Source organism: Pelobates fuscus, chromosome 11, assembly GCF_036172605.1.
Source record: "Pelobates fuscus isolate aPelFus1 chromosome 11, aPelFus1.pri, whole genome shotgun sequence".
NCBI lineage: Eukaryota > Metazoa > Chordata > Amphibia > Anura > Pelobatidae > Pelobates > Pelobates fuscus.
This window is the reverse complement of record NC_086327.1, coordinates 35,148,038-35,162,470: the sequence shown is the minus strand read 5'-3', so window position 1 is coordinate 35,162,470 and position 14,433 is coordinate 35,148,038. Positions and strand designations below refer to the sequence as shown.

Below are 14,433 nucleotides of genomic sequence, written 5' to 3'. Positions count from 1 at the left end.
TACCGCAAGATCTCACTGCTGAATGTGGACACCAAGCTGTTTATTCCGGGGCGAGAGGCGCGAGATAGCACAGTTCTTAATCCAACAGCACATGAGGAAGTCACGGCAATGCCTCCTATTACTCTCAACTAATGCTGAGAAGGCATTTGACCATGTGAACTGGTCTTATATGTTTGCCACCTTGAGGAAAATTAGATTGGGACAGAGACTCCTTACCTGGATCACTGCCTTGTATAGTACACCAAGTGCTGCGGTAAAGGTCAACGGGGGCCTTACGGCTGATTTTGGGATCAATAACGGAACAAGGCAGGGATGCCCCTTATCTCTGCTGTTATTTGCCATGTCCCTGGAACCTCTGCTGCAGGCGCTTCGCCGGCACCCAGATATCCGGGGTTACACCTGGCAGGGGGTAGAACATAAGGTCGTCGCCTATGCGAATGACCTTTTTTTTTCATTGCTAACCCTCGGATTCCCTGCCTCATCGCGGAATTTTAACAATTGTGAGGTGCTGAACATAACACTTCCAATTGAAGAATATACTGCCTTAGGCCCGCTGTTCCCGTTCCACTGGTGCTTTGGCAAAATGAAGTACCTTGGGATTTGGGTAACATCAGACCCACGAGACATGTACCAACATAACTTCATTCCACATGTGTCATGGCACGGGCGAATAGCAGTACTTAAAATGAATATACTCCCAGGGTCCTTTATATCTTTCAGACCATCCCGCTGGCCTAACCGGCATCCTTAAAATTGGCAGTCATATGACACGTGTGGCGGGGGAAAGATCAAGACTCCGACACAACCTATTCTGTTTACATAGAAATTGCAGAGGCCTGCAATTGCCCGACTTTAAAAAGTACCATCAGGCACATCGTTTCCTCGCAAAAACAATGGGTGGCCCTAGACAAAGAGGGAAATAGTATTGCCCTGGAGTCAACCATATTGAAACAGGACCAGTGGCGCAAACCCTATGCAGGTGGAGGTCACTGAGGGAACAACCACATGTCTCACCCACGCCTAGTCCTTTACTCCCAGTCACTCACAATCGCACACTGGGAGGGGGACTCCCGCCGAAAAGGCTGGCTCTTCTTGGAGGGACAGGAATATATCCCCATCCATAATGCCTTACATGGTGGGACGACATGGAGCCTGGACTCGCTGTTGGAGGATAGACCACGAACTTCCATGGCGGCCTTCAGATACATGGAACTGAAGCATTACTATGACTCAATTTCCCATACACAGAGATTTCACCTGTTTTTAATGTATCTGTGAACAGGGTAACACACTTGAGCAGTTTCCACACTCTACCAATATCTCTTAGTTAGGGAACAGATGGTGAACAACAACTTTCACAGACAATGGGAGGAACTTTTGGGCAAGACCTTCTCTTCTCAACAATGGGACAAAGCTTTAGTTTGGCAACATAAGAGCTCCATTAGCTCACAATACCAGATTATGAACTATAAACTAATATCACTGTGGTATAAAACACCAACCCTACTCCATAGAATATTCCCGATGACCCCTCCAACATGCTGGAGATGCCAAGTGGAGAGGGGGACGATGATACACATCTGGTGGGAATGTCATGACATCGTCCCATATTGGGAGAGGGTTAGGGCTAAAGTGACGGAGATCTTGGGGGACACTACTGACTGGTCGGCTAAACTGGCCCTTCTGCATATTTCATTGCAACCTATACAAAAAATTGATTCTACGACACTTACTAAATGCGGCCAAGGCACTTATCCCAGTCTACTAGAGGTGGACCAAGATCCCGGCGAGGAGGAGTGGATCCGCAGAGTCAAGGACATTCAGGTGGCTGAGGTGTTATATGCCTCCCAGACAGGGAGGGGGAGTAAACACGCGGAGGCATGGTGGCCGTGGTTCACATTTGTGTCCCGTGGCATGTGACATATTGGGGTCTCCAGTACCAGGGGACACACACTGGGGGACCTGACCTCTCCTGGCAATGACCACTTCATCTTCTTTTCTACTTGCTACTTCTATTTCCATACTCTTTATACTTTAACACGACACAGATTCATTCCCTGTCAAGTGAGGCCAGTTAGGGGGTAGAGCTGAAGGAGGAAATTAAGCTTTTGACAGAACGTATACTATTTTGTAAAATATTTCCTTTTTTTATATTTGATTGAATCAGGAGGTTCCGCAATTTAACTTTGCACTGTTCTCATTCTTTGACTATGTCTGTTGTAACAGATAGTATAATAACTGAGCTAAGTGGAATGTTTACCAAAGGTTATGTATGCACGTAGTGACAAAACTGTGTGACGAGAAGCCTGGAAGCTTACTCTCCTGCACTGGTACTCATTAATGTCTTATTCCTCTGCAAAAAAAAAAGGGGTACCAACGCTGAAATGCCCGTGAGGAATACGAGATCTGGTGCCCCACCTTTCACCCAGCAACCACAACAAGATGTTCCTCCAACTGTACCAATACTCATGCAATGTACCTCTCTGGTTTAAGCTTATATTACCTGTTACTTCTAACAATGACTCAATATGCTATCAGGCAGCTAAACATAATATAGCTACGTTTATGTCTCTGCACTTCATGACGTATTATAGCTCACCATGTTTAATATAGCATACGCGCAGTTTAAAAGCTCAAAGGGTACAATCAACTTACTGACCTAGTCATGCAATGTTACCTTCCACAAGTACTCCACTAGCTCATGTTTCAGCTTGCATAATCACATATAAGTGTTTATCTTCCATACAAATGTTATGTAACATGCCTTCAGCTCTAAGCACACACTATTAGTCTAACATGCACATGTAGCCTGAGATCTGCACTATAGCTTACTGAAGAATCCTAGCCTGATATTCAATTTAAATAAAAAAAATGTGCTATTGTACCTACCATGTCACTGAAAGCTATTGAATCTCTTGCATCTGTTGTTGTGACTCTGCAAGCTCGTATGTTACTTCATGCACACGAAAAATAAAGAATTTTTAAAAAAGACCTTTTTACCTTGTTTAAATCTCCCACCTACCCACCACCAAAGCACTCCTCAAACATCTTGGGCTGCATCTCTTAAACATTCTTCTTTGTGATCCAAACACTTCAAACACAGATTTGTCTGTGCATAATTTTTTTTTATATATATATAATCTTCCCATTTTAACATTATATATTTAATGGCCTGTCTGAAATATGGCTTTTTTTTTTTTTTGCAATGCTGTCTAGAAGGTTAGCTTTCCTGAGTTGACTCTTCACTGCTGATATTGAGACTTGTGTGTTGTAGGTACTATTTAATGAAACTGCCATGTGATGGTCTGTGAGGCATCTGTTTCTCACACTAGATACTACAATTTGTGTATTTAAAATGACACAAATTCTAATATACTTACAGTCTCTGTATCAGGGGTGCACAAAAGGTATTTCCCCAGATGTGTTAAAACTACAATTGCCATGATGCTTTGCAGTCTAAAGGCTTGCAAAGCATTGTGGGAGTTGTAGTTCTGCAACATCTCTGGATCTACCTTTTGGGCACCCCTGCTCTATATGGGACTTTAGGTATATTTTAGCATTCAACTATTTTGTATACAATGGGCTTTCTTAATATGAATAGGAATGTACCCATGGACTTTTGGTTCATTTAACCCCTTAAGGACCAAACGTCTGGAATAAAAGGGAATCATGACATGTCACACACGTCATGTGTCCTTAAGGGGTTAAGGCAGAGTTACATACTTTAGCAACCAACTGAAGGCAAGTAAGGCCATTATAGAAAAGGGAAGAAGCAAGATGATGTCAAGCATCATGGCATGGATTGAGCATCTTGCCTCATAGGGAGAGGTGAAGCATATCTGGGTGTTCAGAGGATCATGATTTTACCTGTTTACATGCTAAAGTTCTGGTTTTATCAAGTATAGTTCGGATATTTGGCTTTTACGAGATGGTGCGCGGAGGCTTGTTTTTTCGACTTGCGTGAGGGTCGATGTGGCTGCCAGTCTGACTTTGTTTGTTGATGCAAAGCTGCGGAGCTGTAGGTAGCGAAAGTAGTCGAATGTCGTCAGGGAGTCGGGGTTGGGTATGTCTGTGAATTGTAGGAGTTTGCCATCTGGGTAGAGGTGTTTTAGTCTGCTGATGGTCCTCTCTTCAAAATGGGCATAGTGTTGTGGTGTTAGGCCAGGTGGGAACATTTTGTTGCGTAATATAGGGGTGAGGGGGGATATGCCAGTGGATAGATCAAATTTGTCGCTGAGGTGGTCACAGAGGTCTAATGAGTGGGTGATTGTTGGGGATGTGGGGGGTGGTATTTGTCTATGTTGTCTTGGTAGCCACATGTATTGGGATGGGTGGTCGCGTCCGAAGATGAGGTGTTCGAGGTCTACCCATCGCTTGTGAGTGGGGGGGAGGTGCCAGTGTTGGATTTGCGTTAAATGCGCTGCATGAAGGTAATGTGTGAAGTTGGGGAGACCTAGTCCACCTGATGGTGTAGGGACATATAGGGTGGATCGGCGGATCCGAGGTTTCTTTCCGTTCCATATAAAGTGATCTATTGCCGTTTGTAGTTGTTTGAGGTCTGTCTTTTTACATGGGATGGGTAGTGCTTGGAAGGCGTAGAGAAACTTGGGTAGTAGGTTCATCTTTATAGATGTTATTCTACCTAGCCATGAGATGTTCATGGGTTTCCAGCGTTGGAGGTCCGCATGTGCTTTGCGGAAGAGTGGATGGTAGTTGGTGTTGTACAGGGTGGCGGTGTCGTTGGTGATTTGTATGCCTAGGTAGGTTATCGCCGTTGGGCGGATGCGGAAGGGAAATGTATGTTTTAAAGTGTGGAGAGTGTCAGCTGAGAGGTTGAGTGGAAGGAGTTCCGATTTGGCGGCATTAAGTTGGTATCCAGAGATTGTGGAATAAGTTTGTAGTGTTGACAGGAGTGCAGTGAGAGACGGGGTGGGGTTGGACAATGTCAGGAGAATGTCATCTGCGTATGCTGCAATGGTGAATGTCTCGTCTCTTATGCGTATTCCCTTGATTTGCTGGTTGTTTCTTATGGTTTCTAGGAGGGGTTCAAGGGATAGGGCAAAAAGGAGGGGGGATAGTGGGCAGCCTTGGCGCGTGCCGTTGAAGATGGGGAAGGAGGGGGGGCTATGTTCGGGATCAGGAGTTGTGCCGTTGGGTTGTGGTACATGGCTTGTAGGAATCGAGCAAGCTCGGGTGGGAATCCGAACTTGCTCAAGACCTTGTATAGGTAGGACCATAAAAGGCGGTCAAAAGCTTTTTCCGCATCCAGTGAGAGTATTGCTGTTGGGATGTGTCTGTGGTTGGCTACCCATATTAGGTCGATGACTCGCCTTGTGTTGTCTTGTGCTTGTCTCTGTGGGATGAAGCCGACCTGGTCTGGGTTGATCAGTTTGTTTAAGAGGGGGTTTATCCTGTTTGTCATTACTTTGGTCAGCAGTTTTAGGTCCTTGTTCAGGAGGGAGATGGGGCGGTAGTGACCTGGTTCCTCATGTGGCTTTCCTGGCTTTGGTATTAGGGTGATATTTGCTTGTGTCATGTCTTGAGGTAAGTGTTCACCTGAAAGCATTGCATTGTAGACTTTGCATAGTCTGGGGGTGAGGATGTCTCCGAAGGTCTTATAGTATAGGGCTGTTAGGCCGTCTGGGCCTGGGCTTTTGTTAGGTTTTAATGTTTTTATTGCTGCCGTGAGTTCCTCGGGTGTGATTTCCGCTGCTATGGAGGTTCTGGCTTCGTTGGTGAGGGATGGGAGGGAGAGTTTATGAAGAAAGGTGTCGGTCTGGGAAAGAATTAAGTCGGAGGGGGGGTCCGGGGAGTGGTTGTATAGGGTTGCAAAGTATTTTTGAAAGGTTTCGCCTATCTTGTGTGGGATGTCGGTGGGTGTTCCGTCTGGGGTGCGTATTTTGGTGATTCGCTTTGTTTCTGTGAGGGTTCTGAGTCTTTTGGCTAGCATAGAGTCGGCCTTGTTTCCCTTCTCATAGAATTTTTGCTTCGTCCAGGCCAGTGCTTTAGTGGTGGCTGTTAGGGAGAGGCTTCTGAGTAGGGCTCTGGCTGCTGTAAGTTGCTCAAGGGTGGAGGGGTTCGGGTCTTGTTTGTGTTGCGTTTCTAGGTGGCCGATCTCTGCCAGGGTATCGACTAATTGTCTATTGTGTTGTTTTTTGCGTGCCGTCGCTATAGCTATTAGTTTGCCTCTTATGACAGGTTTGTGGGCTGCCCAGAGTGTGATCGGGGATGCAACTGATTGGTCATTTAGTGTGAAGTATTCTGTTATTTCTTTGGCTAGGGTGGTAGTGACCATTTTGTCGTGGAGAAGTTGTGGGTTTAGTTTCCATGTCCATGGTCTGGTCATGTTGGGGATTGTGAATGTGAGTGAGATGTCTGCATGATCAGACCATGTGATGTTGCCAATGGAGGTTTGTGTGATTCGCGGTGTGAGGCCTGGGGAGGTTAGGAAGTAGTCTATACGGGAGTAGGTGTCATGGGGGTGGGAGTAAAATGTGTAGTCATGGGCCGAGGGGTGTTGGGCTCTCCATATGTCAAGGAGGTTGCTTTTGTTCAGGAAATATGAGAAGAGTGCGTCGTTGGGTGATGGGCGCGTTCCACTGGGGTGTTTGGTAGTCCGGTCTAAGATCGGTGTGTGGGCTGCATTACAGTCTCCTCCTATTATTGTGAAGGTGGCATTGTGCATTGCTAAGTGTGCTGAGAACGTAGGCCAGAACGTCGGGTCAGGAGATGTGGGGGCATATAGGGATGAGATGGCGTAGGTTGTAGGGCCAGTTTTGCCTGTTATCGTTACGTATCTGCCTTGCTTGTCTGGGAAGGCTTGTATGTCTGAGAGGGGGCAGGAGGTTTTGAGAACAATTGCTGTGCCCTTGGATTTTGCATCCGGCGAGTTGGCTGTGAAGGATCGGTTGTAGTGTTTGTTTTTGAGGGGGAAGTTTTTTTGAGGGGTGAAGTGGGTTTCTTGGATTAGCAGGATATCTGCATGCTGTGTGTGGGCCCATCGTAGTAGTGAATGTCGTTTTTTGGGATTATTAAGACCTTTAGCGTTAATGGAGATGCATTTTAGTTTGAGGGGCATCATTAAGCGCGGTGTTTCAGTAGGATGTTATTGTGTTTGGGTGGTATTGTTAAGTTCAAGGATTAGGGTCGGAGCTCCGGGAGGAGTCGGGAGGACAGCAAGGGGATGTATCGGGGTTGGTGTGAGGGGTGGTTGCTGGGCTTATCCCTAGTGCCAGCAGGGGTGTTCTGTATTGCCAACGAGCTCTCTTGCTTGAGGTGCCAAGAGAGGGTGGCAAGGGTCAGAGTGTGTGGGGGAAGTGACCTGTGTCCCGAGAGAGGGTGGCAGGCATGTGGCCTATTTTGGCGTGGTGGGACGCGTCCGGTCCCATGGTGGGTGGGGGTTTGTGAGGTGGAGGGGGGGTTGGCCTTCTTTTCCTTTATCTCTTCGCTCTTAGGTTAGGATAGTGGGGAAGGCAATTTCAACCTAGGTCCTGGAGGGGTGTTTAAGTGGAATTGCTGGGATAGTCAACTTATGTATATATGTAGTGGCGTGGCAGGCTGCTTCGAGCTTTGGGCTACTCTGGTGGGTTAGATCCCCTGTATATGGTGTGGGTAACTGTGGTTATGGGTGGGGGCGGGAGAGACCATGCTATCCTGGGCTCCGCAGCAATGGTCGGGTCGGTGCGGTATGCAGTACAAGGCATTCCAGTGTATCACATTATAGTATATTACATTTCTTTTTTTTTTTTTTTTTTTTTTTTTTTTTTTCTTCTGTTTCAGACTATACCCGCCTCTTTGTAATTCAGGTATATCTTCATATGTGGCCGGGTATCTTGGTCATCATAAACATTTGCTGGCTCAACTCTACTTAATAAACACAGCAATTAACTACATGACCCAAGTTGAGCTTTTATTATTTTCTCCTATCCTCTCCCTCCCTCCCCTCCCCTCCCCCTCTTACTCCTCCTCCCTCTCCCTGCCTCCCTCTCTTCTTCCTTTCATATTACTTGTCATTGTTTATTCAAGGGTCTTCTATCTAGAGAGGGGACGGGACCAACCGAGAGAAAGAGGGAAGAACGAAGAGGAAAAAACTGCCAAAAACAAAAGAAAAACAGCATCTTAACCTCATTCATACTCTCATTCACACCATACAGTACTGCTACCTATCTTTCTCCTTTTCTTTACCCTTTTCTTTCTCTCTTTTCCTCTTCTCAGCTTTCTTATTTCTTGTGCCCTTGCTATCCTCTTATCTTTCATTTTTCTAGCTTATTACCAAGAGAGTTCTGTCTCTAGTTTCTCCAAATTTTTGAGCCATACTTCCCATTTATCAAGTTCTTTATACTGGTTTTTAATTTTTTTCATCCCTATTTCCATTTGGATCTGGTATTTTAATTGCTGAATAATCTGTATCTTTGTAAATATTTGTGTCTTTTTCCAATTCCTAGCAATAATGATCTTTGCTGCTATTAAGGCATGTGTTGTCAAAATTTGATTCATTCTACTAATGCGGGCCACCTTATATGGAGTAACATCATATCTGGATTAACTTTTAATCCTACGCCGTTTAAACTAATTAACAATGAGTTTGTCATAGACCATATGGTAATTACTTTTTTACACCTCCACCAAATGTGGAGATAATCTCCTTTCTCTTTTCCACATCTCCAGCAAAGGTCATTATTGTTATTAAACATTTTTGATATTTTTGAAGGAACCAGATACCAATTATTAATCACTTTAAAGTGAGTTTCCAACAGAGAGAGACAGTGTACATATTTATTTGTTTTTGATATAGCATCGTACCATTCTTCTAGTTCAATAGTGCATTTCAGAGTTTTTTCCCAGCTTTTTATTGCCGTTGGGCGGTTCTCTGTTTGTATTGTATCACATACTTTTGTACATTTAGCGAAAAGGTTTTTACACTCTTTTTGAGAGAATATCCCTTTTAAGACATTGTATGTATCTCCGCTGTTTAAAAAATGTTTTATGCTTCATATAGTTCCTAACTCTTAGATAAGAGAAAACCTCTCTGTCTGGGAGGGGAAATAACCTTGTCAGTGTCTCGAAAGTTTTTAATTCTCCATTCTGCATTAAGTCTTCTACCTTCCCAATATTTACTTCTCTCCATGTTTTTAAAGAGATATTACTTATGTCTATTTCAAGACTCTCTATATTTTGGAACCCCAGAATCTTATTACTAATATCTGCTTTCTTCTTTATTTTTTCCCATGTAGGGATAATTTGATTTAGCACGAATGAAAGCGAATAGTCGTATGCTTTATTGTTCCATATGATATTAGATAAGTTTTTGGATTGACATACTTCTAATTCTATCCTCCCCCAGGCCTCCTTTTGATATATCTCCCTTTGTAGCATTGCAGTGTGATAGATTATTCCTGCTTCATAGAATTTTTCCATGTCTGGGAAACCTAGTCCCCCTTTGTCTATATTACAGCTCATTGTTTTTAATTTGATTCTGGGTTTTTTTCCCCTCCACACAAAATTAGCAAAAGAAGATTTAATCATTTTTATCCAAGGTTTAGGGATAGATAGTGGTAGCATCCTAAATAGGTAAATCCACTTAGGGAGCACATAGTACCTCAAGGTATTCACTCTGCCCCACCATGATATCTCTGCCTGACGCCATTCCTTTAAATCTCTATTAGTGTTTTTCAAAAGATGGATAAAATTAGATTCCATGATTCTTTCTAATTTTTTATTTATTCTTATCCCCAAATAAGTAAATTCTTCTGGTTGGGCGAAGTTATATTCATTTTGTAGTTTGGTTATCTTATCCGATGACACATTCCTATACATTGCAGTAGATTTAGAGAGATTCAATTTATAATTAGATACTGTGCTATACTGTTCTATTTCTGTTATGACATGTGGGAGGGATTTTTCTGGGTCGACAATATACAATAGAGTGTCATCCGCGTATAGAGAGATCTTTAAGTCCCCTTTAGGGATTGGTAGACCCTTGATTAGTAAATTTTGTCTGATTTTTGAAGCAAAAATTTCTACTGTTATAACATAGAAAAATTGGTGACAAGGGGCACCCTTGCCTTGTGCCGTTTTCCAGACTAAACCAGTTTGCACAAATGTTTTGGCCTATGGATCTTGCAATTGGTTTCTTGTACAAGGAACCTATCGCTTCATTGACCCATCCTTTTATATTAAAGGCCTTCAGCGCTTTAAACATGAATCCCCAACTGACCCTGTCAAACGCTTTTTCTGCGTCTAATGACAGGATCAGGAGGGGATTGCATGTCTTATCAGACAGGTCCATTGAGTCTAATAGCCTTCTGACATTGTTTCCTGAATTTCTGCCAGGAACAAATCCAACCTGATCAGAGTTGATAATTTCAGGCAGAACTGTTTTTAATCTTTTTGCAATGATTGAAGCAAAGATCTTAACATCTACATTTATCAGTGAGATCGGTCTGTAGCTTTTGACATCTGTTGCTATTTTACCTGGTTTCAGAATTGGTAAGATGTTGGCTCTTAGCATCTCTTGTGGGAATGCTCCTTCTTTTACGGCTTCATTAAATGATCTTGTTAGTGGCTCAACAATTACATCTTTCATTAACTTAAAAAACTTATTACTAAAACCATCAGGTCCTGGGGTTTTATAGTTCGCCAAGTTGTTTATTGCCTCAATTACATCTTCTTTTGAGATGTCTTTGTTTATTGAGTCTAGCTGATCTTGTGATATTTTTGGTAGTTCAAGATCTTTTATATAACTGTCTATGGATTCCTCCGTAGATCTGCCTGGTAAATTATAGAGTGATCCATAGAAATTATTAAAGATCTCTCCGATTTCGTTTGGGGCTCTATATATATTTCCTTCATATGCCATTTTATCTATGCGGTTTTCTGCCGTTCTCTTTTTCAGTTGATTTGATAAGATTTTATCTGCTTTGTTTTGTCGGTAATAATATCTAATTTTTAATTTAATCATTTTCTTTTCGATATTTGCTAATATTTTTTTCTTAATAGTTTGTTTGAGGTTATTGATCTTTACTTGTCCTTCTTTATCTGGATTTAATTTGTGTTCTCTAAAGACTTTGTACAGCTGAATATATAATTCAGATAAACCCGGTCCGTCTTTCTTCCTTACTCTACTCTTAATATTTATACATTGTCCCCTAATAAAGGCTTTGTATGCACACCAGTTATTTAATTCTGAGGTGTCTTCAGGTCTGTTATCTTCTAGAAACTGTTGTGACCCTAATTTTAATAAATTTAGGTTTTCAATATTATATAGTATTGAATCATCTAGTTTCCAAGTAGTTCTAGGATAGGGGCGTGTCTCGTCCTTTATATCCATTATGACGCTATTATGATCTGACCAAATCATTATATTTATACGTATGTCTATTACTTTATCTATTATTTTTGGGTCTCCTAGGAAAAAATCAATTCTTGAATGGGTATTATGCGGCCAAGAATAGAATGTAAACTCCTTTGCGAGCGGGTTCTTGACCCTCCAAATATCATAGAGATTATTTTTATAAATTATATTCTGAAAGGAACTGGCGTTTCTCAAGGCATTTTTATCCACACAGATCTTGTTAATATTAGATTTGTCCAACTCAAAATCAAAAACACAGTTAAAATCTCCTCCTATTATCACACAGCCCATGGCTACTCTATCCGCTCTTTCTAATATGTGAGAGAACACTCTCATCGGATTTACATTCGGTAAGTATACATTAATCACTGTGTATAATTCCCCATTAATTTCACAAATCAATACTATATATCTACCCTCTATATCGATGTCCTTATGTTTGATTTCTACTTGAAGTGTTTTGGAAAAACCTATAGCCACACCAGCTTTTTTTTCCTCCTTCTTAGAGGCGGATACTATTAAAGGGAAGTTATTGCCAAGCCACCCAATACTGTCTCCTGATAACCAATGCGTCTCTTGTATCAAAAATACTTGTATTTTCTCTGTCATTAAATACTCTCTGAAGGCCACTCTCTTGTGTGGGATATTTAAGCCCTGTATGTTAATCGTAGCAAATCTTACCATATTCTATTCTGGTTCATTGACTCTATGCCTTTTTTTTTTCCGGAAGATTCTGTAAACTCGTAGCAATACACCATTCATATTCTTACACCAGTCACACACATTCATACTAACTTTTATACTGGAGTCTCTAATTATAAGGGACTGTCTTCTGTACATACTTGGTTGCCTTATCAAGGCAATCACTAAGTTCTATTTAGAACTTATGGGCGAGCTGTGTTGGGCCGCCGTGGTGGTGTGGGTAACTGGAAGGACGGGGGGAGGGGAGAAAAAAAAAAAAAAAAAAAAAAAAAAAAAAACCTAAATCTTAACTTTATCTTATGGGTTCATGCTATTTCCTTTTTTAATCAAGTGGTAATCTTCCTTAACTTCTTGTGATACCTCTATCCTTTTAACTTAAAAATTAATTTTATTTCATTATTAATCAAGTGATATTCTTTCTTCACTTCTTATAGTGCCTCACTCCTTTTGGCTTTATATTTAATTCTATTCATTTATAGTCGGGTGATAGTGCCTCTCTCCTTTTATTTAAATGTGCCTTATTGGTTCAAATTACTCATGTCTAATTTCCATATATTTAGGCTAGTTCTATTTATTATGGATGCGTGTGATAGTGTGATATCTCTCCTTTCATCACCATGTGTCTCTGTTGTCCTTACTAAATTGCATAATTTATAGGTGTACCAATCGCTTCAAATTACCATTACTTCTATATGTTGGTTCAGTTCCAGATGTGATGAAATTAATTCTGTATTGTTCTATATACATGTAAAAGTCTATATACAAGTGAAAGGGAAAAAAAAAAAAAAAAAAAAACATAGCAACTCTCATTTATTTTCCCTTCCCTCTATCCCCTCCCACCCCCTCTCTCCTCCCCACCCTTCTTGCTTTATCCTATTCCATCAGCTTCTTATCTTTTAACCAAATAGCTGCTTTTTCTACTGAGTCTAGGACCACTAACTGATCGTATATGTATAATCTTATTGCAGTGGGAAACCCCCATGTATATTTGATCTTCTTAGCTCTCAAAGTTTCTGTAACAGGGGCGAATGCTTTCCTTTGCATTCTGGTGAGATAAGATAAATCTGCGAAAACAATTATATCCTTATATTCTTCCCCATGTGGCTTCCTGACTCTACTTGCTTTTAAAATTTCCTCTTTGAATTGGAATGATTGGAAACAGCAGATTGTGTCTCTTGGTTTTGTTTCTGGGATATTTTTGGCTCTGTACAGCCTATGACACCTTTCTATGGAATGGGTGAATTTCTCTTTCTCTATCCCCCAGGCTTTCCATAAATTATCCAAAAATTCTGGAATCTTATCCTGGGTGATTTTTTCTGGGATATTTCTTAGTCGCAGGTTATTTCGTCTAGAGCGATCCTCTAGATCTCCTACTTTTGTCTCTAAATTTTTAATTTTATTTTCCAAATGGGTATGTTGATCTTTCAATATTTTCTCTTGAAATTCCAGACAGTTTATTTTTTCTTCAGCCATGTTTATTTTCTCAGTTAGGAGTTTCACTTGGTTTAGAATCTCCTCTGAATTCTTATTTATTTGCTTCATTAGTATTTCTGACTGAGAATTTAGACAACTCTCCAGAAATTCTGCCGAAATTTGATTATTCACACAGATTTCTGAACTGTTTAATGTCTGGTCTGATCTTGACATTGTTAAAACATCCTCTTCTGCTTTTTTTTTACTTTCTGGTGAGAAAAAATTAGTTACTTCTCTTCCCATTTTAAGGTTTTTCTTGTCCCTTTTTACAGTAACTTTCTCCTGTGTTTTAGAGGCCATCTCTGCATTTAGACTTCTGCTATCTAAGTCTGCTGTTTAGTCTACTGTTTAGCTGTTTAGCTGATCCGCCAGAAAATGTGCCAGAAAAGTGGGAAGGGGATTTGCAAAGTAAGGAACTTGCCAGCTTGTAATAGAGGAGGGAAAAATACTAATTGAGGATTTTATGCAGTTTATCCAGGTTTAGGGGCCGGCCAACTCGTTACTATTATGATTGGTTTAATTGGCTACTACCTTCAGCTTAGTGACTTCCAAGAGTGTTATTCAGCGTGCTATTAGTACAATTTTAGTGCCTTTATAGTGCCACCATGACTCCTTCTTACTTACATACACTCTATACACTCTTTGCAATATTATTTCACTCATCTGCTGAGGTAGTGCTGCAATTTTCCGCTTGTCCTCCCCCTTTCCTCTGTGGCTCCTCTGTAGTGTATAGTATATTAGTATGTAGTATATTACATTTCAATTCCCATGACGACCCCCGCCCCCCCCCCCCTCCACATCTAAGCCTGTCACTCTCCACCGTCCCCCCGACCCCGTCGGGGGGGGGGGAGCGCGAGGGGACCGCTTCCCGTTCCTTTTTGTCATGAGAATGACAGCCTAATTTG

General features: G+C 41.6%; 1 protein-coding gene across 1 annotated transcript in view; it reads left to right on the top strand.

The window, feature by feature from the left end:
• Positions 1-14,433, top strand: part of LOC134576785 (pregnancy-specific beta-1-glycoprotein 8-like) — a 174,476-nt gene that overhangs the window by 80,617 nt on the left and 79,426 nt on the right. The window lies entirely within an intron of this gene.